The 26,700-nt window shown below is 41.0% G+C and overlaps 1 protein-coding gene across 7 annotated transcripts in view; it reads left to right on the top strand.

Annotated features, from left to right (window-relative positions):
* The window catches only part of LOC134353772 (receptor-type tyrosine-protein phosphatase eta-like), a 299,381-nt gene that overhangs the window by 42,914 nt on the left and 229,767 nt on the right, over positions 1-26,700 (top strand). The gene's annotated exons all lie outside the window — the stretch shown is intronic.

The raw sequence follows: 26,700 nt of genomic DNA, 5'->3' as shown, positions 1-26,700 counted from the left end.
CAACTGGTTCAGTCTTTCACAGAGCATTTGTGCCAGGATTAACAGTTTGCACAGGATTTCTTTTTTGGTTTTGTTTGTTTTTTTATCATTTCCAAGATCTTAAGAAACTCTTAAGTAATTTTGTCAATAAAGTAAGGAGTAACCCATCAGCATTTGTCATGTTTATATTGCACTGTGCAGCTGCATCAAGAAACCGCTGTCTGTTTGTCTACAATGATAAACTTGAACTTCAACATCCCTTCCCTTAGACAATTTTGTTAAGCATCCATGTTTCTTTCCAGTTCAAACCCAGAATTTTACCCTTTCTCTAATCTCTCCCCCAACCCCCCCTGCCTTTCAGCTTGCCCATGAGACTGGCTCTGCTCATTCAAACCGGTTTCCTATGTGTGGCAGCCTCACAACTTCCCCTCTGACTGCCACGTTAATGAATGTTCCCAAAAGTTTTCTGTCTTTGATACGAAACACAAGAAATTCTGCAGATGCTGGACATCTAAAGCAGCATAAACAAAGTGCTGGAGAAACTCAGCAATCAGGCAGCATCTATGGAAATGAGCAAACAGTCAAAGCTTTGGGCCGAGATCCTTCTTCGGGACTGGAAAGGAAGAGGGAAGATGCCAGACTAAAAATGTGGGAGGAGGGGATAGCTAGAAGATGATAGGTGAAGCCAGGAGGGTTGGAAAGGTAAAGGGCTGGAGAGGAAAGAATCTCATAGGAGAGGAGAGTGGACTCTCCTTGGTCCTTTTGGGAGGCTAGTTCAGGAATTGCAAGGGCCCCTGGCAGAGGAACTTAAAGCACCCTTAGCCAGGGGTGAGGTGCCAGGGACTAGAGGAAAGTTCATATTGTTCCATTGTTCAAGAAAGGCTTTAAGAATAAGGTGGGAGATTATAAGCTGGTGAGCCTGATATCAGTAGTGGGTAAATTAATCAAAGGTCCTCTAAAGGATCGGATATATAATATTTGGATAGACAGGAACTGATTAGGGATAGCCAACATGGCATTGTGCATGGTAGGTTGTGTCTATCCAATCTTATAGTTTTTCAAGAAGGCTACAATGAAAGTTGATAATGGAAAGGCAGTGAATGTTGTCTACATGGACAACATGTTTCCTAGGCCTTTGACAAGGTTAGTATGCAAGGCTGGTCAAGAAGGTTCAGTTGCTTGGCATTCAGAATGAGGTAGTAAATTTGATCTTCCATTGGCATCATAGGAGAAGCTGGAAAATAGTAGTATACAATTGGCTCCCTGACTAGTGGCCTCTCACTAGTGATGTGCCAGAATGGTCGGTGCTGCATCCATTGTTGTTTGTCATCTATATCAACATTTTGGATGATAATGTGGTTAACTTGATCAGCATTTTGTGGCTGATACCTAGACTGCAGGGTGGTGAACAGCGAGGAAGACTATCATAGCTTGCAGCCTGATCTGGACCATTTGGGAAAATGGCAGCTGCAGCTTAATGCAGACAAGTGTGAGGCGTTGCACTTTGGGAGGACCAACCAGGGTAAAACTTACTCAGTGAAGGTTAGAGCATAACGCACTGAGGAGTGTGATAGGACATAGGGATTCTAGGAGTACAGATCCTAACTCCTTGAGAGTGGCATCACAGGTAGGTGGGCTCATAAAGAGAGCTCCGGCTACATTTGCCTCATAAATTGAGTACAGCAGTTGAAATATTATACTGAAGTTGTATCAGAGTTTGTGAAACCAAATTTAGAGAATATCATTCAGTTCTGGTCATCTGTCTACAGGAAAGATATCAATGTTTGAAAGAGTACAGGGAAAATTTACAAGGATATTGCCGGGACTTTATTCCTGGAATGCAAGAGAATGAGAGGAGAATCGATAGAGATATTAACAGGTGTTTTCCTGAATGAAACTAGAATTAGTGGTCATAGGTTAAGGGTAAACGGTGAAATATTTAAAGGGAACCTGAAGGGAAAATTCTTCACTCAGATGGTGGTGCAAGTGTGGAACAAACTGCCAGCAGAAGTGGTGGATTCAGGTTTGATTGCAACATTGAGGAGAAGTTTCGATAAGAACATGGATGGGAAAGGTAGGGAGGACTACGGTGTTCGGACTAAGCAGGACAACAGTTCAGTATGGATTAGATGGGTGGAAGAGACTGTTTCAGTTGTATAGTGCTTTATGACTCTGTTACTCTAGTTCTACTCTGGATAGCTACTTACTCACTGCGCAGTATGCCGCTGGCGTTTAGGGCAGCAATGAAGGTCCTCCAGCTGATGCTGTTCAGGATGACCTTCATCATGTCTGTAGCTCAGTTTTCACTACTGTCAGTCATGCAAGTTTTAGGTGGAGACTCGGGAATGCTGCCACACGCAGATACAGAAGGATTCCTCATTGCTGTTTCTGTAACAATTTTGTTTTACCAGTCAGGTTTGTTAGCCCTGAGGTGAAACCGCAAACCTGGAGAACCGGTGGGCCACTCTTATTCTCTAGTCTATCCTTTGACCTGTTTGGCATGGGTGACCCTACCAAGAGTCAAAGCATAAAGTCCTGACTCCAGTCAACATAAAATTGTGGTTCTCTTGGAGGACTCTGGAGAGCATAGAATTTAAACTCAGCTACCATGAGCAATCTTGCCCAGTTGCCAGTGCTTTCTCTAGCAGCCCCTCATTCATCTCTCCGCCTTGTACCTCATTTTTCTCCTTTAAATGCTTATTAAAACCTATCTCTCAACCAGGCTTTTGATCATCTACCCCAAGATATTGCTGTATATTTTCAATGAAGTACTTTGGTACAGTATGTTTAGAGTGCTCTAGAAACACAAGTGGTTGTTGCTGTCCAGTATAGGTCTATGGGTCTTGGTTAGACCATAAGAGCAGAATTAGGTGATTCAGTGCATCAAGTCTTCTCTACCATTTGATTATAGCTGGTTTATTTCCCTCTAAACCCAATTTTTGTGTCTTCTCCCCATAACTTTGACATTCTTATTAATCAAGAACCTATCAACTTCCACTTTAAATATACCAAATAGCTTAGCATCCACAGCCAAATGTAGCAATGAATTTCACAGATTCACCACCCTCTAGCGAAAGAAATTCCTCCTCATCTCTGTTCTAAAGGGATGTCCTTGTATTCTGACACAGAACCTTCAGGCCTTAGACTCTCCCACTATTGGAAACATCCTGCCCATGTCCACTCTACCCTGGCCTTTCCAATGATACGAAGTTGATATTATGAAGTTCTGTCATGTTGGGTCTTTCTTATTCTCTTAGTCTTTCGCTATAATTGCCAGTTGACGGTTTGGACATCAGAGTGGATAAAAATTGTGATCCAAATCTTTATGGAATATGAAGTGCTTCAATAGTGATTAAGGGGTGGTTAAGAATTGGTCAGAGTTAGCTGCCAGTTCCAACAGATGGTGGACCTCTTGAATATATCTGAATTATCCTGAATGTAAACTTTGACCTCTCATTGCTCAGGTAAGTGACCCGGACTTACACAGACCTGCTGTAAACTCAGCATTCCATATGTTTATCAGTGCATCTGATTCACGCACAATTACAAAGCCCAAACTTCTCGGGATTTCATGGCTGGTTGCTTATCATTCCTTCATTACAGTCTCAGGATTGGCAAAGGTATAATTCGTTTAAATGGGGTGTATGGCATAGAGGTGCAGTAGAAAAAGGCAAGTTTTTTTTTACTAGGTTTTAACGTTTTTAATCATTTTGTTATGTTTTACATGTTTTAATTGATCTCATTATTTTATTTTTTTAAATTATTGACAGCATTTTGATTGTCTGGAAGAGTCTGTGTACTACAGGCATTTAACAACAAATATTTTAAAATCTCCTGGCCTTGATAGAAGGCAATAGCCTGCTGTCCGGGATTTCGTGGGGCGAGGCCTTGCTGGTTCATTTGCTGAGGCCAAGTTGCCGCAAAGATTGTCCAGGGCCACGTCACCGGATGCCCAGCTTGTTCAGCCTTCCATTTCCATTTCACTAACGCAGCAAATGGGACAGCAGGCCGCACCATGCTTGCTTTGGCCAATTACGTTTATTTTTAATCTCTCTCATACACTTTTGAAGATTCAACGTAGTAACTACTTTGACAGTTTATGAGCATAGCAGAGGGTCTTCCATGGGAATTGAAGATTTTCTGGGAACACTTGAAGAGCCCCTGCGCTGCACAATACCAATGAACTGGGAGGCACCCTTCTAGTTGAAGACTTTGCCCAGAATCGCACTGGTCAGCACAATTTCTGCCCTGCAGTGAATATGCAAAAAGTTGATATTGTTTGGTGCTTTTTTTTTGTAATTATTAATATTACGTAGGATAGATGCATAAGAAATTCTTTGCAACGCAAACTATCTTGTTTTTTTTGAGAATCTGTCAGGTTTCTGGAAAATGTACTTTTTGCTATGTTATGTGTATTTGCAGCATCACAGCCCAGAAGTGGAACATTAGCACCACCTTGTGATGTAAAACACCTCATATCCACTTTGACTTTCTCTCAGCTGATCCACTGAGGTGGCACCTGCTGAAATTGATTACGGTATTTTCCTAGAGAGCTGTGAACAATGACAGTAACAATTTGGACTTCCTTCACTCAAACTCAGCTCACGAAACAAAAAATGTAGCCTTTAGGCAAGCACAAAGAGTGAAATGATCTGATCAAGTGGCAGAGCGGACTCAAATGACTATTATTTCTTAGGGTTTTTAAAATGGTGAAAACTTGATTGTCACATAATTTTGGTTGACTCGTGATTGTGAGCAGATTTGTTCTGTAGGCAACTTAAAGATGCAAAACTCCTAAATTTTAACACCTCTCATCAGACCTGACCCTTTCATTCTTTTGATTACAATGATCTGCCTATTTATGCCATTTCTCCTACTCTTTTTGAATATTCATATTTTGAAGACAATTGCAAAAGGTGTGAGACAATATTTTGGGTTTAGGCCCTTCATCAAGACTGAGAGGAAGTGGAATAAAATGGCAGAATACAGTAATATGAGTGTGGGGTGATGGGGAGCAGATAGAGGTTAGTAAGGCATTGCCTATGTCTTCTCAAATGCATTCCCAACTTGGTTTGCCACTTTCAATGATTTCCACACATCTTCAAGTTCCACTGTTCTTGTGGCCTTTTTCAACAATAGTCTTGATTCTATAATTGCCTCTTCTCAGTCTTCCCACTAAAATGTATCACCTCACTTTCCTGTTTCAACTGCTTCGGATGTGATGTGAGACAGTGAAATTAAGGCAGCGAGCTTCATTCTTTAGGTTCTATCAGTTCCTTTTCTCTTTAGATTGTTACATGTTTCTTTTATTTAATTTAACTCATCTTCAATTTTCTTTGAAGGTGGTGATGAGCTGCCTTTAGTCACTAGAGCTCTGAATTTTGATCCAGCAAAGATGAAGGAAAAATTATCAATTTTTCAAAGAGAAGAATGTTTAAGTTTGTGGCCTTTGGTGTTCCTGCCTTAACATTTTTGCTGGTGGAGGTTGCTGCGGAAAAGCTTAGCTTCTTAGCTGTTTAGCATTTCACACATGCTCGAGCTAATGCTGTCCCAGCAATATATGGAATAACACTCAAGGGACCGTGATTCTAGATTTTATCAAACAACATGAATATTGGAGCTGTACTTATCCAGGAATTGTGAGTGTTACATCCATTCTGATAATTGTCCCACATAAAATAGGAAAGCTTGAATCCAGATGTTAATCACTTGTCAGAGTTTAGTGAGCCTCTGGCGGAGGCATGGGATCCAAGGGGCCCTTGCTTTATGGATCCAGAACTGGCTTGCCCACAGAAGGCAAAGAGTGGTTGTAGACGGATCATATTCTACATGGAGGTTGGTGACCAGTGGAGTGCCTCAGGGATCTGTTCTGGGACCCTTACTCTTGGTGATTTTTATAAATGACCTGGATGAGGAAGTGGAGGGATGGGTTAGTAAGTTTGCTGATGACACAAAGGTTAGAGGTGTTGTGGATAGTGTGGAGGGCTGTCAGAGTTTACAGCGGGACATTGATAGGATGCAAAATGGGGCTGAGAAGTAGCAGATGGAGTTCAACCCAGATAAGTGTGAAGTGGTTCATTTTTATAGGTCAAATATGATGACAGAATATAGTATTAATGGTAAGACTTTTGGCAGTGCAGAGGATCAGAGGGATCTTAGGGTCCAAGTCCATAGGACACTCAAAGCAGCTGCGAAAGTTGACTCTGTAGTTAAGAAGGTGTATGGTGTATTGGCCTTCATCAATCGTGGAACTGAATTTAGGAGCTGAGAGGTAATGTTGCAGCTATATAGGACCCCGGTCAGTCCACACTTGGAGTACACTCTATCCTCGTTATATGCGTCTTCAGACTATGCAGATTCACATTTATGCGAGGAACCTGTTTCTACCAATGTCTCGTTATATGCATCCAAAATTCACAGTTATGCGAGGAGCACTGCCTTCCCACCAATACAAGTCAGGTGTGCGAGCCTCACAGTCTCACTGTTGGGATGAGAAGCACCACTTTCCCGCCAATACAAGTCAGGTGCGCGCACCTCACTGAGGAGTCAGCAGATGATCAAAACAGGACAGCAAAGCAATGGAAAGAAGATGAGATTAAAGCAGTTATAAAACTAAGTGAAGACGGGGTGATTTTTGGTGATTGGAACCAGATTCGTTTGGAGAAGATGCTCAACAAAATTATAGGCGAGATTAAAAGAGCAAAGATTTTGCGAAATGGATCGTTATTAGTGATTTGTCGGGATAGTGCTCAGCAAGGTAAAGTGATAAGATTAAGTAAAATAGACGGCAAAGAAGTACAATGCTCAATACCCAACAACAGAAAGTGGACTAGAGGAGTTATTTCGGGGATACCAACAAAAGTTACTATGGATGAGATTAAACAGAACATAAAAGGAGCAAATATTATTGAAGCCAAACATTTGAAAGTTACAAGAAATAGGAAAAAGTGTGATAGTTTATCGGTAATGATCAACTTTGATGAAGAGAGATTGCCGACTAACGTTTACTTAGGGTATATGTGTTATGCGGTTAGAACTAGTTTGTCTAAAGTAGAGAACTCCAGGACATATTTGGTTGGAACACCACAAGTCTAGCAGGTGGCGGTAATGCACTGAAAAACTGGTTGCCAACCACCATAAAACAAAAAAGAAGAAGGAAACGCTTCAGCTGCTGGGCTGTTCCTTTCTCCTTCCTTCTGTAGCCCTCCCATGAAGCCTCGCCTGCTAACTTTTGCCTGAAGCTTCGCCTGCATCCTCGCCTATTCTTGCCATCAAGTTCTACTGCTGGAGCAAACCCGGAGCCTTGCTGTCTCTCGATAAGGAACTGTCTTTCATTGTTTGGAACTGTCTCTTTGTGTCCACACCTTCACAAATTAGATCCAGCTGTCTGTTGCTACCTTGAGTTGGGAGCTCAAACACGAGGAAATCTGCAGATGCTGGAATTTCAAGCAACACACATAAAAATTGCTGGTGAATGCAGCAGGCCAAGCAGATTTGAAAGTTGGAGGGGGAGGTAGAGATCCGAAATGATAGAAGAAGACAGGAGGGGGAGGGATGGAGCCAAGAGCCGGACAGGTGATTGGCAAAAGTGATATGAGAGGATCATGGGACAAGAGGCCCAGGGAGAAAGAAAATGGGGAGGGGGAAGCCCAGAGGATGGGCAAGGGGTATAGTGAGAGGGACAGAGGGAGAAAAAGGAGAGAGAGAAAAAGAACGTGTGTATATAAATAAATAAATAACGGATGGGGTACAAGGGGGAGGTGGGGCATTAGCGGAAGCGTGAGAAGTCAATGTTCATGCCATCAGGTTGGAGGCTACGCAGACGGAATATAAGGTGTTGTTCCTCCAACCTGAGTGTGGCTTCATCTTTACAGTAGAGGAGGCCATGGATAGACATATCAGAATGGGAATGGGACGTGGAAATAAAATGTGAGGCCACTGGGAGATCCTGCTTTTTCTGACGGACAGAGCATGTTTTGTACAGCAGAATATAGATAGTTATATTTTAAACGTTAGACTCAGAGGACCCAGAAAATTGGAATTTGAAGTAACAAAAATGATCTATTTTGTTGAAGACAAAAGAGACCACACCACAGACTTTGCTCGCCTTTGAAATCTTCCCCCATCCTGCTTCTGTCTGCAAATCAGCTTTGTTAGTGAAAGTCAAAGTCAACATAAAAGCCAAAGAGAGGACATATAATAGAGCAAAAGTTAGTGTGAAGTTAGATGATTAGGGAAGGGAGGAAGGGAACATTGACTCAGACCATGAGAGGCCTGCATCGGGCATTTTCATGCCTTACAAGGTGCAGATTGGAAGTCTGTGTGGGGCACCACTCCTTGCACAGACACTAGAGCAATGTGTGGTTAAGTGCCTTGCTCAAGGACACAAATGCGCTGACACAGCTGAGGCTCGAACTAGCAACCTTCAGATCACTGGATGAATGCCTTAACCACTTGGCCACTTGATGATTGGGAAGCCTTTAAAAACTAACAGAAGTCAACCAAAAATGTAATAAAGAAGGAAATGCAGAAATAGGAATAGAAATAGGAAAGTAACCTAGGCAATAATATTAAAGAGGATACCAAAGGTATATAAAGTGTTAAAGAGAGGCAAGAGTAGATATCAGATCACTGGAAAATAATGTTGGAGAGGTAGTAATGGGGGCAAGGAAATGGTGGACAAACTAAATAAGTATTTTGCATCAGTCTTCACTGCGGAAGGCACCAGCAGTATGCCAGATTTTCGAGTATGTCGGGGGCAGAAGTGAGTGAAGTTACCATTACTAGGGAGAAGGTGCTTGGGAAACTGAAAGGTCTGAAGGTAGATAAATCACCTCAACCAGATGGAGTATACTCAAGGATTCTGAAGGAGGTGGCTGAAGAGATTGTGGAGGCATTAGTTATGATCTTTCAAGAATCACTAGATTCTGGAATGGTTCCGGAGGACTGGAAAATTGCAAAAGTCACTCCATGCTTCATGAAGTGAGAGAGGCAGAAGAAAGGAAATTATAGGCCAGTTAGTCTAATCTCAGTGTTTGGGAAGATGTTGGTGTCAATTGTTAAGGTTGTGGTTTTGTGGTACTTGGAGGCATGTGATAAAATAGGACAAAGACAGCATGGCTTCCTGAAAGGAAAATTTTGCCTGACAAGCCTGTTGGAATTCTTTGAAGAAATAACAAGCAGGATAGACAAGGAAGAATCAGTGGATGATGTGTACTTAGATTATCAGAAGGCCTTTGACAAAGTGCCACATATGAGGCTGATTAACAAGCTAAGAGCCCAAGGTATTACAGGAAAGATACTAGAATGGTCAGAGCTTTGGCTGATTGGTAGGAGGCAAAGTGTTGGAATAAATGGAGCCTTTTCTGGTTGGCTGCTGGTGACTAGTCATATTCCCCAGGGGGCTGTGTTGGGACCACTTCTTTTTACATTATATGACAATCATTTAGATGACAGAATTAAGGGCTTAGTGGCCAAGTTTGTCGACAATATGAAGATAGGTGGTGGGCCACGTATTTTTGAGGAAGCAGAGAGGCTACAGAGGACTTAGACAGATTAGGAGACTGGGCAAAGAAGTGGCACAAAGGGTATTTCCTCAGACCTCATGGAAGGCAAATGCAGAAATTGCTGGGGCCCCCTCAGAGATATTTAAATCATCCTCAGCGACAGGTGAAGTACCAGAGGATTGGAGATTAGCCAATGTTGTTCTGCTATTTAAGAAAGGCTGTAAAAATAAACCACCTTTTGTCATAGGTAGAGAGGATCATAAAGAATGCTTTTGGCACATTGGCCCTCATAAATCAAAGTACTGAGTACAGGAGAAGGGATGTTATGTTGAAGTTATATTAGACATTGGTGAGGCCTAATTTGGAGTATTGTGAGCAGTTTTGGTTACCTACCTACTGGAAAGATGTAAATAAGGTTGAAAGAGTACAGAGAAAATTTACAAGGATGTTGCGAGGTCTGGAGGACCTGGGTTATAAGGAAAGACTGAATTGTTTAGAACTTTATTCCTGAGAGGAGATTTGATAAAGGTATACAAATTATGAAGGGTATCGATAGGGTAAATGCAAGCAGACCTTTTCCTCAGAGGTCATGGTTAAGGGTGAAAAGTGAAAAGAGGAACATGAGAGGAAATCTCTTCATTCAGAGGCTCTTGAGAGTTTGGAATGAGGTGCCAGCACAAGTGATGCATGCAAGCCCGATTTCAATGCTTAAGAAAAGTTTGGATAGGTACATCGATGGTAGGGGTGTGGAGGGCTATGGTCCTGGTGTAGGTTTTATCTTAAGATACTGATGTAAAATTAAATAAAATTACTTTATTCATTAACGATATTTTCAAAATGACGAAGTTGATTGACAAATTTTGATGCTTTTTTTTCCCATTTTTGAAATAGGCCAAAGTTACTACATTCATTAACTAATGAGCTTAAGGAAAGCACATCACTGCATTTCACAGTTGAAACATGCTGCACAGTTTCCTCCATTAGCCCTCTTTTTACAAAAGTATAAACATCAGGAACTACAACTGAAGGTTCTTGTCATTCAAAAAAGAAGCAGGTTCCTGAAGCATTAGGTTATTGAATCTATCAACTTTCAGTCTAATTTTTAACTTTGTGACTGAAGGTGGATGGGAACAAATTGGTTTTTCCTTGGTGTGGCTTGGAGTATTTAGAAGTCCTTCAATTAAGACTGGTATTAACAGAAGTAGTATCACTGAATCAATTATGGATTCAGTATTAATATCATAAAGACTGTAGAGAGTATTGAGCCAATGTTTACTGCCAAGCGCTTTGGAACAATGCGGTTTAAAAATGCACAGCACATTAGCGTCTGGAAGGTACAAGTGATTGGAACAATCTTTGAGCTTACATGCTGAAAGTTTCACTTAAGTAACAGAACATCAATGTATTATTGGATTTACAATGGGGAATTGGTACTTAATCTTGCCTCAATCTTGCTACAAGATGTTTTTGTATTTTTAGATAATATGAAGGAAAGAAACCCCATTCATGGAAAGTTATTTCAGCTGTAAATGTGCTCATTTTTTATAAAGGAGCTAATCATTCCAAACGGAGGGGCGATAAATTGAGTCACTTTTGCCAGCAGAGTGAAGGAAGATGGTTTCATTAAGGTTTTATAAAGATCCCACTCATCTGCCAAATAAAGGCTCAAAAGACTCCTGTGGGAAAAAAGATACCCATTCATGCACAGTGTTTAGAAATTGTTTAATTTCTGATTTCCAGCAACCTGATAATCTGTCTTTATTTGATCAATGCTTGCTTCATAGTACGTGGCAGAAGCGCCGGGCTATTTACAAACCTAACAAGCAAAGATGCCAAGTTTTGAAATGCAGATGAATTGTGGGAAAGCAACAGATGATGGAAAATGTATGAAAATCCAAGTGCTTATATCATCTTATAAACTGGAAATCTAAAGAAATCAAGAAGAAAGTTATTCAACTTTGACCGATAGAATACCTAAGATAATTCATACTTGAGGGAAAGTGCGCACTCAACATGAAGGAGATAATTGAAAGGATCCCTTGAGGAAATAAAGAAATCCACAATTATGTTAATAAATAGGTCTTTGCAATGGGCACAAGATTTACAAAGAAAAATTTATTGCAATGATATGAATCTGTTGTCACATATAAAGAGCAGTGAAATATTTGGAGGTATGAATCGGAATCAGTTTTCATATCACCAACATATGTCATGCAATGCAATACATAACAATAGAAAAAATGATTTGCAGTCTATGTGTGTGTGTATATATATTAGAAAAATTAAATAAGTAGAGCAAAAATAGAAAGAAAAATGTGATTAGAAATAAAAGACCTGGGTGATGGGGGTCCTTAATAATGGACGTCGACTTGTTAAGGCATCGCTCCCTGAAGATACCCTGGACACTACTGAGGCCAGCGCCCATGAAGGAGCTGACTCTCTGCGGCTTCGGTGCTGTGCCGTCGCCAACATGCCATTCGTAGTTGCAGAACTGAATCCTGTGAAAAGCATAACCCTTTTAATTCACATCAACACTTCAGTTACTCTGAGATGGGAGAGACCAGTCAAACACAAGTCTGAGTACATCAATAAGGTGACATCAAATGGAAATCTCCTAACAAGGATTACTGATGATGAATTAGTTACTGTGACACAACTGGATCGTGGAATTGGATGCAAATTTAGCATGAAATGAAAGAGAAGATTGGTAGCTCAGGTTGGATGCTTGTTTGTAGTGTTGTTCGTCGAGCCTTCAAGTTAGATCGTCAGGAGTCGAGGTGACAATCAGTGTGTAATTGAACATTGTTTCTTCTTCTACCATTTAACAGCGATTGGCAGTCCAACTTAAAGGTGCATTACCGCCACCAACGGGACTGTGCTTTCCTGATATCTTCCAAACATAACACTGAATCCAGTGTCATTAAATGCTCCAAGAATTTATCACAATTTAGGGTAAAAATAAACCAAGAGGATGTCCTGTAATTCATTGCCAGCTTGAAGAACAGCAGCAACGAATGGGGTGCCTTCTCCTTATTCTTTTCATCTTATTCATAGTAAGGAGGATATTATTACAATGTGCATTATGGAATCAGGCAGCATAAATCTTGATAGAGTGGTAATATGCTGTATAGCACCAATTAATAGTTCATTTGTTCTCCTTTGTTGATGACTCTGAGTATGAACAAAAAAGGTTGGTGGTGAGAGCTTTTGGAGTGAATGTCACAAGTGGGTTCTGCAACCCAAACTCAAGATCATCAAGTGGCAAGGTTAAACTGTGCAGAACAATGCTCCAAGTGAATAGTCTGATGTGTTGGAAGGCAAAAACCTGTGTCACTCACTCCTTCTCTGCCGTTCACTTTAGAGAACATCTCACTCCCTCCTTGATGCCCATATCACACCAGCCAATGGGATTCTTTCAGTAACCGCATCTCTCTGTTCCTCTCGACCTTCCGTCTGGCCAAACAGCTCAATAGCGCCTTGACTTCATTCAATCAAAATCTAGATTCCAGGCCACCAACAAACGTCGATCGCGCACAATCGTTCAGACCAACCGCTTTTGGTTGTGTGAGGGATCTACCATCCTTCAACTGAACCCAGCTACAGCAATATACCTACCACCCCTCAGCTGAACCCAGCTTCAGTGAGACATCTACCATTCCTCAACTGAACCCAGTTTCAGCGAGACATCGATCATAGAGGAGTGTTTCTAATACTTTAACCTCTATTATTAACATCTTATCAATGCTTTCAACTCAGAAACAATTAATAGAGCACTACAGTACAGAAAAAGGCCCTTTGACCTTTCTAGTCCATGTCGAAAAATTAATTTGCCTAGTCCCATCAACCTGCACCCAGATCAAATCCCTCCCATCTTTATGTCTACCGAAATTTCTTGTAGTTGTTAATGTCAAACCTGTATCCACTACTTATGCTAGAAATTTATTCCATGCTCTCACCAACATCTGAATGAAAAAGCTCCCCCTCATGTTCACCTTTCACCCTTAACCCGTGATGTCTTCTCTGAAATGTCTTCATGCTAGGGAATGAAATCCCTTTTTAGCCATTCCCTATAACTCAGGACCTGAAGTCCCGGAAAGTTTACTGTAAACTATCTCTGCAATCTTACCTGCATTGTTCCTGTAGGTAGTTGACAAAAACTACACATAATATTCCAAATTAGGCCACACCAACATCCTATACATTTTTGTCATACCATCTCAACTCCTGTACACAATACATTGATTTATGAAGGCCAATGTGCCAAAAGTTTTCTTTATCACCCTGTCTACCTGTGATGCCACTTTTAGATGTAGATTTTAGATTAGATTATGAGGACATGCAGTCCTCTTTTATTGTCATTTGGTAATGCCTTTGCATTAAGAAATGATACAATGTTCCTCCAGTGTGATATCACAGAAACGCAAGACAGACCAAGACTAAAAAAATGATAAAAACCACACAGTTATAACTTATATTTACAACAGTGCAAGCAATACCGTAATTTGATAGAGAACAGACCATGGGCACGATAAAAAAAAAGTCTCAAGGTCTCTCAAAAGTCCCATTATCTCACGCAGATGGCAGAAGGAAGAAAACTCTCTCTGCCATGAGCTTCCAGCGCCGCAAACTTGCCGATGCAGCATCCTGGAAGCATCCGACCACAGTCGAACTCTGAGTCCGTCCAAAATCTTCGAGCCCCTGACCAGCCCTCTGACACCGAGCACCGAGCACCATCTCTGCCAAGTGCTTCGACCCCAGCCCCAGCCACCAGTAACAGGCAAAGCCAAGGATTTGAGGCCTTCCCCTCCGGAGATTCTCAACCGCACAGTAACAGCGGCAGTGAACCGGGCAATTTCAAGCAATTATGCGTCTGTATTCCAGATCCCTCTGTTCTACCGTACTCCTCATTGCCCTCCTGCTCGCTATGTAAGGCCTACTCTGGTTGACACTTCCAAAGCACAATGCCTTGCACTTGTCTGCAATTAAATTCCAATAATTTCCCACTACTGTTGTCAAACTCTCCAGCCTATAATTGCCTGGCTCAGTCTTACAACTTTTCTTAAACAATAGAACGACTATAACCTCTACAGTCCTCTGGCACCTCACTTGGGGCTAAGGGTGAATGAAATAACTCTACTAGGTCCCCTACAATTTCTGCACTAGCCTCGCACAGGGTTCAAGGGAACATATTGTCAGGCCCTGGGGATTTAACCACCTGAATTTGCCTTAAGACAGAAAACACCTCTGTACAATCTGAATATGGTCCTTGCCTCACTTCTGCTTTTCCTCATTTCTATAGACTCTCTGTCTGTCTCCTGAGTAAATACAGATGCAAAAAGTCTATTTAGGATCTCCCCCATCTCTTTCTGCTCCAAACATAAGCACTCTGATTGTCCAGAGGACTGATTTAGTCACTTGCTATCATTTTGCCCTTAATATATCAGGTTCTTCTTCACTTTGTCTGGCAGAGCAACCTCGTGCTTTCTTTTAGCTCTCCTGATATCCTTCTTAACTGCTTTCCTTCATTTCGTATACTCCTCAAATAGTTCATTTGTTCCTACCTGCCTATGTCTACTAAGTAAGACAGTTTTCTTAACCAGGGCCTAATCTCTCATGAACAAAGGCTTCCTAAACCTGTTATCCTTGCCTTTTATTCTGACAGGAATGTACAATTATGTACTCTCAAAATTTTACATTTAAAGGCCTCCCACTTACCAAGTACACCTTTGCCAAAAAACAACCTGTCACAATCCGTTCTTGCCAGATCCTTTCTGTTACCATTAAAATTGCCCTTTCTCCAATTTAAATTCTCAGTCTAAGGACCAGACCTATCAGTAATGCTTCCACAACACTTAAGAACTTGTTGCTTGTAAACACCATGTTTTGGAAATAAACATCAATTACTGATGCATTATGGATGAGTATGGCTCCACTGGTTGCTTAGGAGTTCAGACTAAAAAACACCTCAAAATCGCAAAATTGGTCATCTATATTGTGAACAGGAATGGCAGGTGGGATGAGGGCTTTGTTCCTGAAGGAATCCACCACCAGACTGAAGGTTGCCAAGAACTCTGCATTAACTTGGTTCTCTGCTTGTTGAGAATGATGATTTCCAGTGATGTAGGAAGTAATATTTGTCCATCATTGGTGATTTTGTTGTTTACAAACATATCATGGAAATGTGCATATATTGCAAGCAGCTCTGGTTGTTCAGAGGCTCTAGTTACTACAGTTACTTCCCTTTTTGGAACTGCTGGAGTTACAATCAGGTACATTGTTGGTAGGCTTGTTGAGTACCTTTTGAGGGTTATGATTCAGTATCACTGAGGAAATAAAGAAGGGAAGTTGAGCGAATGACTGAATGTCGTTGTCATGATTTATTGGGTCTCTGGAAGATGGCACTGAAATGTTTACAGATGGATTGGATATAACTTGCTGATGGAAATTGATTGGAATGACATGGATTGATGTCCTGTAAATTCCAGAGATCTTGAAGCGCAGAAAATTATGAGGCTTTATAAGATTGTTGTTATTCTTTACATCTCATTAATACTTACAGAACCAAACCCTGAGAACAATGTAACAAATGCAAATTACAACACCACTTCAGTTAGTCTGAGCAGTGACAGATCAATCGAGCACAAGTCTGGGTACACCTATGAGGTGACACGGAATGGAACTCTGTCAACAAGGATGACTTATGATGAATCAATTACTGTGACACAACTGGATCCTGGAAGTGAATACAATTTTAGCATCTCCACAATGGCTGCTGTTGATACATTATCAGATTCGGTCAATATCTCCTCTACAACAGGTAAGAAAATGTTGCCATGGAATTTGTTTCAATGGGAGTTCCTCCTTGACTAAGCCAGCCAGATAAAGCTGGAGTGCGACCCTTTTTAGATGATCCAACATTGGAAAATACAGTGAACGCAATGAAAGGATAGTTTAAATATCATTTTTCATGAAGAAAATACTTTTTCAGCTATGCAAATCGAATGTTTCAACATTCAAATGAGATAACCAGCTGGAGAGGTCTCTGTTTTTTTTCATCTCTTTCCTGCTAAGGGAGATATTATTACAATCGGAATTATGGAATCAGGCAGCATAAATCTTGGTAGGGTGATTATACGCCCTCCTGACATTGGTTATACCACCAATTCATAGTTTATTTGCGCTCCTTGGTTGACGACCTTGAGTTATGGACGAAGAATGTTGGAGTTGTGAGCTGTTGGAGTGAATATCACAAGTGGCTTCTGAATTTGGAAATAGTAAATAAGCCTTGAAGGGTTTTGCTGCAGTGTTGCAAAAGGGCACATACCGCATATATTGAGATATATATTGTTGATGGAAGTGGAAAACGTGCATAGGTGTTTCATTTGATTCCTCTGGTTTCTTTTATCCATTTAAATAAACCTCCATTTACTGTCTTCCAAGAGTAACCACCAAGCGAGTAGCCATTTCTGTGACAGCCTTAACTAACAGTGCCATATCCCTCAACTTAGAAGACCTTTGAACATGAGGGTTAACCAGTATAATTTCAGCATTACATACAGTACTAACAAAAGTTCTGGTGTTCCCTAAAATGAGAGTTCAGGTTCAAGTTGTTCGTCAAGCCTTCACATTACTTCACAGACATTCCTCACCATTGGAGGTGACATAATCAGTGCCTAATTGAGTTTGTTCCTCCTATCATTTAACGGCGATTGACAGTGCATCCTAAAGGTGCATTACAGACACCAACTGGATTGTGCTTCCTGATATCTTCCAAACATGAACTGAATCCAGAGTCATTAAATGCTCCAAAAACTAATCAGACTTTGGAGTAGTGCTACACCAAGTGGATGTCTAGTCATTCCTTGCAGTAGAGAGAATATCAACAACCATCGCTGTGATCTCTACTTCTCTGCAGCCTATCAGGGATTCATAGGGATAACAATATTCCCACGTTGATAGATCAGGACAAAATGTCCGACACTGAAATAAGGAAGGCAATGTCAATGGCTAGGTTATTTGCTGCAACTCATAAACAAGCTAATCAATATGTAGACATCTAAGAGTGCAGGACAGTGGCTCCAAGTGAATACTCTGATGTGTTGGTAGGTTTGTTTAGCACATTTGAGGATTATGATTCAGTACCATTGAGGAAATAAAGAAGAAAAGTGAGAGAATTAGTGAATGTGGTTGTCATGATTTATTGGTCTCTGGTAGATTGCACTGAAATGTTTACAGATAGACTGGATATAACTTGCTGATGGAAAGTGATTGGAATGACATGGATTAATGTGCTGTCAATTTCAGAGATTTTGAAGTGCAGGAAAGTATGAGGCTTTATGAGATTGCTGTTATTCTCTACATCTCATTAATACTTACAGAACCAACCCCTGAGAACAATGTAACTATTGCAAATTACAACACCACTTCAGTTAGTCTGAGCAGTGACAGATCAATCGAGCACCCGCCTGAGTACACCTATGAGGGGACACTGAATGGAACTCTCTCACCCATGACGACTGATATTGAATCAATTACTGTGACACAACTGGATCCTAGAACTGAATACAATTTTAGCATCTCCACAATGGCGGCTGATAATACGTTAACAGATCTGATCAATGTCACCTCTACGACAGGTAAGAAAATGTTGCCATAGAATTTATTTTGATGGGAGATCCTCCTTGACCAAGCCAGCAAGATACAGCTGGAGTAAGACCTTTTTTTAGATGATCCAATGTCATAAAATACAGCGAATATAATAAAAGGATTGTTTAAATTTCATTTTACATGATGAAAATGGTCTTTTAGCTATGCAATTTAAATGTTGTCACATTCCAACGAGGTAATCAGCTGGAAAGGCCTGTTTTCTTTACACCTCTTTCAAGCTAAGGGGGATATTATTATTACAATGTGAATTATGGAATCAGGCAGCATAAATCTTGATAGAGCGGTAATACGCCCTCCTGACAGTAGGTATAGCACCAATTAAGAGTTCACTTGTTCTCCTTGGTTGACGAACCTGAGTATGGACAAAGAATGTTGGAGGTGAGAGCTGTTGGAGTGAATGTCACAAGTGGCTTCTGAGTTTGGAAACAGCAAATAAGCCTTGAATGGTTTTGCTGCAGTGCTGCTGATGGGCACGTACCACATATATTGATATGTATTGTTGATGGAAGAAGACAACTTGCATTGGTGTTTAATTTGCAATTTCTATTTTCTTCTATCCACAAAAATCAACCTCCATTTACTGTCTCCTAAGAACTCCCACAAAGCTAGTGGCCATTTCTGTGACAGCCTCAAGCGACAGTGCTAGATCCCTCAACTTAGGAAGACCTTTCAATATGAGGGTTAACCAGTATAATTTCAGCATTACATACAGGATTGCCAACAGTTCCGGTGTTCCCCAAATAGAAAGTTCAAGATCAAGTTGTTCGTCGAACCTTCACCTTAGTTTACAAACGTCCGTCACCATTTGAGGTGACATAATCGGTGCGCAGTTGATTGGTGTTCCTTCTTCTATCTTTTAACGGTGAGTGGCAGTCCAACTGAAAGGTGCATTACTGCCACCAACTGGATTGTGCTTCCCAAATAACTTTCAAACATAAAACTGAATCCAGTGTCATTAAAGGTTCCAAGAACTTATCGCACTTCAGACAAGCACTGAAAAAATTGGATGTCCTGTAATTCCTTGCCAGTTCGAAGAACATCAACAACCATCGGGGTGCTCTCTATCTCTCTGCAGCCCATGAGGAATTCGTAGGGACAACAATATTCCAGCGTTGATTGATCAGGACAAAATGACCGACAATGAAATAAGGAAGACCGTAAGGAAGGCTAGGTCTTTTGCTGCAACTCATAATCAAGATAATGTAAATGAGGAGATTAAGCAGTGCAGGACAGTGCTCCAAGTGAATACCCTGATGTGTTGGTAGGCTTGTTTAGTACATTTGAGGATTATGTTTAAGTACCATTCAGGAAATAAAGAAGGGAAGTTGAGAGAGTGATTGAATGTCGTTGTCATGATTTATTGGGTCTCTGGTAGATGGCACTGAAATGTTTACAGATGTGCTGGATATAACTTGCTGATGGAAAGTCATGGGAATGACATGGATTGATGTGCTGTCAATTTCAGAGATCTTGAAGTGCAGAAACGTATGAGGCTTTATCAGATTGCTGTTATTCTCTACATCTCATTAATATTTACAGAGGCAAACCCTGTGAACAATGTAACAAATGCAAATTACAACACCACTTCAGTTAGTCTGAGCAGTGACAGATCAATCGAGCACAAGCCTGAGTACACCTATGAGGTGACACTGAATGGAACTCTCTCAACAAGGAAGACTGATAATGAATCAATTATTGTGACACAACTGGATCCTGCAACTGAATACAATTATAATACCTCCACAATGGTGGCTGATAACACATCAGCAGATCTGGTCAATGTCTCTACTACGACAGGTAAGAAAAAGTTGCCATGGAATTTCTTTCATCGGGAGTTCCTTCTTGAACAAACCAGCAAGATAAAGCTGGACTCAGCCCTTTTTAGATGAACCAAGGTCAGAAAATACAGTGAATGAAATGAAAGGATTGTTTAAGTTTTATTTTTCATGAAGAAAATAGCTTTTTACCTATGCAAACTGAATGTTGTCACATTCCAAAGTTGTAATCAGCTGGAAAGGTTTTAGTTTTCATTTTACCTCTTTCAAGCTAAAGGGGATATTATTACAATCTGAATCATGGAATCAGGCAGCATAAATCTTGATAGAGTGATTATATGCCTTCCTGACAGTTGTTATAGCACCAATTAATAGTTTACTTTTTCTCCTTGGTTGACATCCCTGAGTATGGACAAAGAATATTAGAGTTGTGAGCTGTTGGAATGAATGTCAAAAGTAGCTGCTGAGTCTGGAAATAGTAAATAAGACTTGAAAAGTTTTGCTGCAATGTTGCCGATAGGCACATACTGCCTATATTGATATATATTGTTGATTGAAGTCGAAAACGTGCACAGGTGTTTCATTTGCTATCTCTCTTTTCTTTTGTCTATTTAAATCAACCTCTATTTACTTTCTTCTTAGCGTAACCACCAAGCGAGTAGCCATTTCGTTGACAGCCTTAAGCAACAGTGTCACACCCCTCAACTTAAGAAGACCTCTGAACATGAGGGTTAACCAGTATAATTTCAGCATCACATACAGTACTAACAACAGTTCTGGTGTTACATAAATTGAAAGTTCAAATTCCACCACCATCCAAGTTCTTCAATCTGGAACCAATTATCCCATCTCTGTGATTAATGTTGTTCATGGTGGAATGAAGTGTAAAACTGTGATTCTTGGTCAGTTCACACATAAGATGGATGAAATTTACCTCATAGACTGGATTGCATTCCACAAGCCAGAAGCAAGTAAGAAAGGACATCTGCCACCACTTGCGATCATTGAATTTAAGAAAGAATTTGGGAGAGATTGTTAGCTAGTTGGTTGAATATGTTCTACTGAGACGTTGGTTTTTGCTGCTTTGCTAATGAATGATTAATAAGTTACAATTATTGCTTTTTTATCTTGGCACAAGAAAGACCAAAAGCTTCTTTTCCAAACTATCTAACTAAGCATCCCAAATGGAGGGGCAATAAATTGAGTTGCGATTGACAGCAGAGTGAAGGAAGATGGTTTTGCTAAGATCTTTATAAAGATCCCACAGACCTGCCAGATGAGGGCTCAACACACTGCTGAGCAAAAATGTTGACTGATAGAATACCTAAAATAATTAATACTTGAGGGAAAAGTGCACAATCAACATGAAGGAGATAATTGAAAGGATCCCTTGAGGAAATAAAGAAATCCACAATTATGTTAATAAATAGGTCTTTGCAATGGGCACAAGATTTACAAGGAAAGTTTTATTGGAATGATATGAATCTGTGGTCACAAAGAAAGAGCAGTGAAGTATTTGGGGGTATGAATCGGAATCAATTTTCATATCACCAACATATGTCGTGCAATGCAATACATAACAATAGAAAAAATGATTTGCAGTCTATATATATATATATATATATATATATATTAGATAAATTAAATAAGTAGAGCAAAAATAGAAAGAAAAACGTAGTGAGAAAGTGTGAGTAGAAATAAAAGACCTGGGTGATGGGGGTCCTTAATAATGGACGTCGATTTGTTAAGGCATCGGTCCTTGAAGATACCCTGGACACTACTGAGGCCAGTGCCCATGAAGGAGCTGACTCTCTGCGGCTTCGGTGCTGTGCCGTCGCCAACATGCCATTCGTAGTTGCAGAACCGAATCCTGTGAGAAACATAACCCTTTTAATTCACATCAACACTTCAGTTACTCTGAGATGGGAGAGACCAGTCGAACACAAGTCTGAGTACATCAATGAGGTGACATTGAATGGAAATCTCTTATCAAGGATTACTGATGATGAATCAGTTACTGTGACACAACTGGTTCGTGGAATTTGCAAGCATATTTAACATGAAATGAAACAGGACATTGGTAACTCAGGTTGGACGCTTGTTTGTAGAGTTGATCGTCGAACTTTGAGGGTAGGTTGCTAACGTTCGTCACCAATTGAGGTGACATAAATAGTGCGCATTTGAGTGTTGTTTCTTCTTCTATCTTTTAACGGTAATTAGCAGTTCAACTTAAAGGTGCATTACCGCCACCAACGGGACTGTGCTTTCCTGATATCTTCCAAACATAACACTGAATCCAGTGTCATTAACTGCTCCAAGAACTTATCACACTTTAGGGTATCGCTGAACCAAGACGATGTCCTGTAATTCCTTGCCAGCTCGAGGAACAGCAGCAATGAATGGGGTGCTCTCTCCTTCTCTCCAGCCTATAGAGGATTCATAAGGACAACAGTATTCTAGCATTGATAGATAAGGGCAAATTGAACGTCACTGAAATAAGGAAGGCCATATCTCTGGCTTAGTCATTTGCTGCAACCCATAACCAAGATAATCAAGTGGAAAGGTTAAACAATGAAGGACAATGCTCCAAGTGAATACCCTGAAGTATTGGAAGCCGAAAGCCCATTTCATTCACTCCTTCTCTGTCGCGCATTTTAAACAACACGTCACTCCCTTCTTGGTGTCCATTTTAAACCAGCCAGCAGGTCTATTTCAGTAACCGCATCTCTCCGTTCCTCTCGACATTCAATCTGACCAAACAACCCAATGGCACCTTGTCTTCATTCAATGAAATTCAGATTCCAGTTCACCACCGAGCGTCGATCACACGCAATGGTTAAGAGCAACCATCCTCGGTCGCATGAAGGGTCTACCGTCCTTCAACTGATTCTAGCTTCGGCGAGACATCTACCACCCCTCAGCTGAACCCAGCTTCAGCAAGACATCTATCATCCCTCAACTGAACCCAGCTTCCGCGATACAGGTTTCCTCCGCCATCCAAAGGTAGAGTGTTCCTATGAAATGGCTCGTAAGCCAAAATGTCGTAAAGCGAAGAAGCGATTACCATTTATTTATATGGGAAAAATTTGTGAGCGTTCGCAGACCCAAAAATAACCTACCAAGTCATGCCAAATAACACATAAAACTTAAAATAATAGTAACATATAGTAAAAGCAGGAATGATATGATAAATACACAGCTTATATAAAGTAGAAATACTTTTCCAAAATCATTATTGCACTGTTCTCCGTAGCGAAAATCTCACGCAAGCGCCGTCGGCAGAAAATCTCACGCAAGCGCTGTTGGCAAAAACACGGCGCAAGCGCTCTCCAGTAACCTTTAAGCTATGAAGCTGCCAAATCATACCAAATAACACGTAAAAATACACAGCTTATATAAAGTAGAAATAACATATGTACAGGGTAGTATCACTTACCAGAATTGGTTCAGCGCCGAGCACACTGATGATGGTGTGTTTGGCTGAGTTGTCGCAGGTTGGGTGGTTCAGTGGCCCCCACCCTCTAGGCTGCCGACAGGTACTGAACCGTGAAGCATACAGGGGTACAGCGGTAGCCGGGAGGCATTCAGCACATCTTTAAGTAAAAAGCCAAAATAAACAAGCTAATTAATTAGGTGCCACCCGGCACGTAATTGTCGGCCCAGATCAGTTCCAGTTTCCGATCGCGTCGTCTCTGATCTAGGCCGACGATTACATGCCGGGTGGCACCTAATTAATTAGCATGTTTATTTCGGCTTCTTTCTTAAAGATGTGCTGTGTGCCTCCTGGCTACCGCTGCATTTTCCGCGAATCGCGGGGTGGTGGGACACTGGGGTGTCATCTCGTCATCTGTTTCCATTAGAACAGGCAGCTCATCTTCTCCTATGACTGCCTGCCGCGATGTTGAAGGTCGAGGTTCGTCGTCTGCTGTGGCTGGTGCGGAAGGCTTGCTTGACTGCTGAGCCTCGCACATTTTTCTATTATACAGTTCTTTGTAAGGACTCAAACCATCCTGCAAATATCCCCCAAACCTACGTACCCTTTCCAAATTAAATTCGTTCTTTATCATTGCAGCGAAAATCTCACGCAGTTGCCTCACATTCAGTTCCTGGACTACTTCACTTTCTGTCCGTTTACAGCATTCAGTTTCAATTGTTATCCTTTTCTCTTCCAATTGCATCAGCTCTTCATCTATCAGTTCTTGGTCATGGGATGCCAAAACCTCTTCAACATCATGTTCATCAGCTTCCACAAGCCAAACTCACTTAGTCCTTACTTCGTTCACCACGATCGAAACGCTTAATTATGTCTAGTTTTACGCTAAGTATAACACCCTTACGAGCTCTTTTAGGCTTTTCCAATACCTTAGGACTCATCTTGCAAACAACGGCTCACAGGCACATGTTTAAGCAATGCCGGTGAGAATGCAGTTCTGAATCCGGGGGAGAGCGGCTGCTCGAGGCACGTGCTGCCTTATATCGCGCACTGCTTTTTTTTTGTAACGGTGAAAACACCTTCTGAAAGCGAAAACCGGGTACTAATGTAGGTCTTCTGTAACAGTGAGGTTTCGTAAAGCGAATGTTTGAAAAGCGGGGGACACCTGTACATCTATCGTGGAGGTGTTTCTAATATATTAACCCCTATTATCAGCAACTTGTCAATGCTTTCAAATCAGAACCAAGCCATAGAACACTACGCACAGAAACAGGCCCTTCGACCCTTCTAGACCATGTCAAGCAATTAATTTGCCTAGTCCCATCGACCTGCAGCCGGACCATATCCCTCCCATCTTTTTATCTATCCAAATTTCTCGTGGTTGTTGAAATCAACTCCTTATCCACCACTTATGCTGGAAATTCACTCCACACTCTCACCAACATCTGAATGAAGACATTCCCCCGATGTTCACCTTTAACCCTTAACCCATGATCTCTTCTGTCAATGGTCTGCATTCTAGGGAATGAAATATCTATTTGCCTTTCCAAACATCTCAGGACCTCAAGTCCCTGAGAGTTCCTTATAAGCTTTCTCTGCAATCTTATTTACATTTTTCCTGTAGGTAGGTGACAAAAACTGCACATAATACTGGATTAGGCCACACCAGCATCCTATGCATTTTCAATATACCATCTCAAATCCTATACTCAATACATTGATTTATGAAGGCCAATGTGCCAAAAGCTCTCTTTATTACCCTATCTACCTGTGTTGTCTTTTTCAAGCAACTACGGGTCTGTATTCCAGATCCTTCTGTCCTATGGCACTCATTGCTCTACAGCTCTCTTTGTAAATCCGATTCTGGTTGACTCTCCCAAACGGCAACACCTTGAACTTGTCTGCACTAAATTCCATCTGCCATTTATCAGCCCATTTTTCCAGCTGGTCCAGATCCTGCTGCAAGATTTGATAGTTTTCCTCGCTGTCCACTACACCCCCAATTCTAGTGTTATCACAAATGTGCCGATCCAGTTTAGCATATTATCGTCCAGATCGTTGATTTCGATAACATCACCAAAGGACCCGACACTGAATCCCGTGACTCTCCATTAGTCACAGGCCTCCAATTAGAGAGGCAGCCATCTACTACTACTCTCTGGCTTCTCGTACAAAACCAATATCTAAAACAATTGACTACCTCATCTTCAATGCCAAGTGAATGAACCTTCTTCACCAACCTCCAATGTGGGACATTGCCAAAGGTCTTGCTAAAGTACACATAGACATCACGCACTGCTCTGCCTCCATCTTCTTTCTCAGTAATGTCTATCAGATTGGTTAGACATGACCAAACATGCACAAAGCCACGTTACTATTCCTAATCAGTCCCTGTCTATACAAATACTTATATATCTGATCCCTTAGAATACCTATCAATATCTTTCACACTATTGATGTCAGTCTCTCCAGGCTGTAATTGCCTGGCTCAGTCTTACAGCTTTTCTGAAACAATAGAATAACTATAGCTACTTCAACCGTCCGGCACCTCACTTCGGGCTAACGATGTATTAAATAACTCTGCTAGGACCCCTACAATTTCTGCACTAGCCTGGAACAGGGTTCAAGGGAACATATTGTCAGGTCCTGGGGATTTAACCACCTGAATTTGCCTTAAGACAGAAAACACCTCTATACAATCTATATAGGGTCCTTGAACTCACTTCAGCTTTTCCTAATTTCTATAGACTCTTTGTCTGTCTCCTGAGTAAATACAGATGCAAACAATCCATTTAAGATCTCCCCCATCTCTTTCTGTTCAACACATAATCACTGATCTTCCAGAAGACCAATTTTGTCACTTGCCATCCTTTTGCTCTTAATATATCAGGCTCTCCTTCACCTTGTCTGGTACAGCAACCTCATGCCTTCTTTTAGCTCTCCTGAAATCCTTCTGAACTGCTTTCCTGCATTTCTTATACTCCTTAAGCAACTCATTTGTTCCTATCTGCCTACGTCTACTATACAGCAACTTTTTTCTTAACCAGGGCCTAATCTCTCAAAAACCTAGGTTTCCAAAACCTGTTATCCTTGCCTTTTATTCTGACAGTAATATACAACTCTCTACTCTCAAAATTTTACATTTTAAGGCCTCCCACTTACCAAGTACACCTTTGCCATATCCATTCTGTTACCATTAAAATTGCCCTTTCTACAATTTAGAATCTAAACCTAAGGACCAGTCCTATCAGTAATGCTTGCTCAACACTCAAGAACTTGTTGTTTGTGAACACCATGTTTTGGAAATATGCATCAATTATTGGAGTTTCATTGGTGATCA

Source organism: Mobula hypostoma, chromosome 11 (genome assembly GCF_963921235.1).
Source record: "Mobula hypostoma chromosome 11, sMobHyp1.1, whole genome shotgun sequence".
Taxonomy (NCBI): Eukaryota; Metazoa; Chordata; class Chondrichthyes; order Myliobatiformes; family Myliobatidae; genus Mobula; species Mobula hypostoma.
Note: the sequence above shows the minus strand (reverse complement) of the source record. Positions and strands in the feature narration are given on the sequence as shown.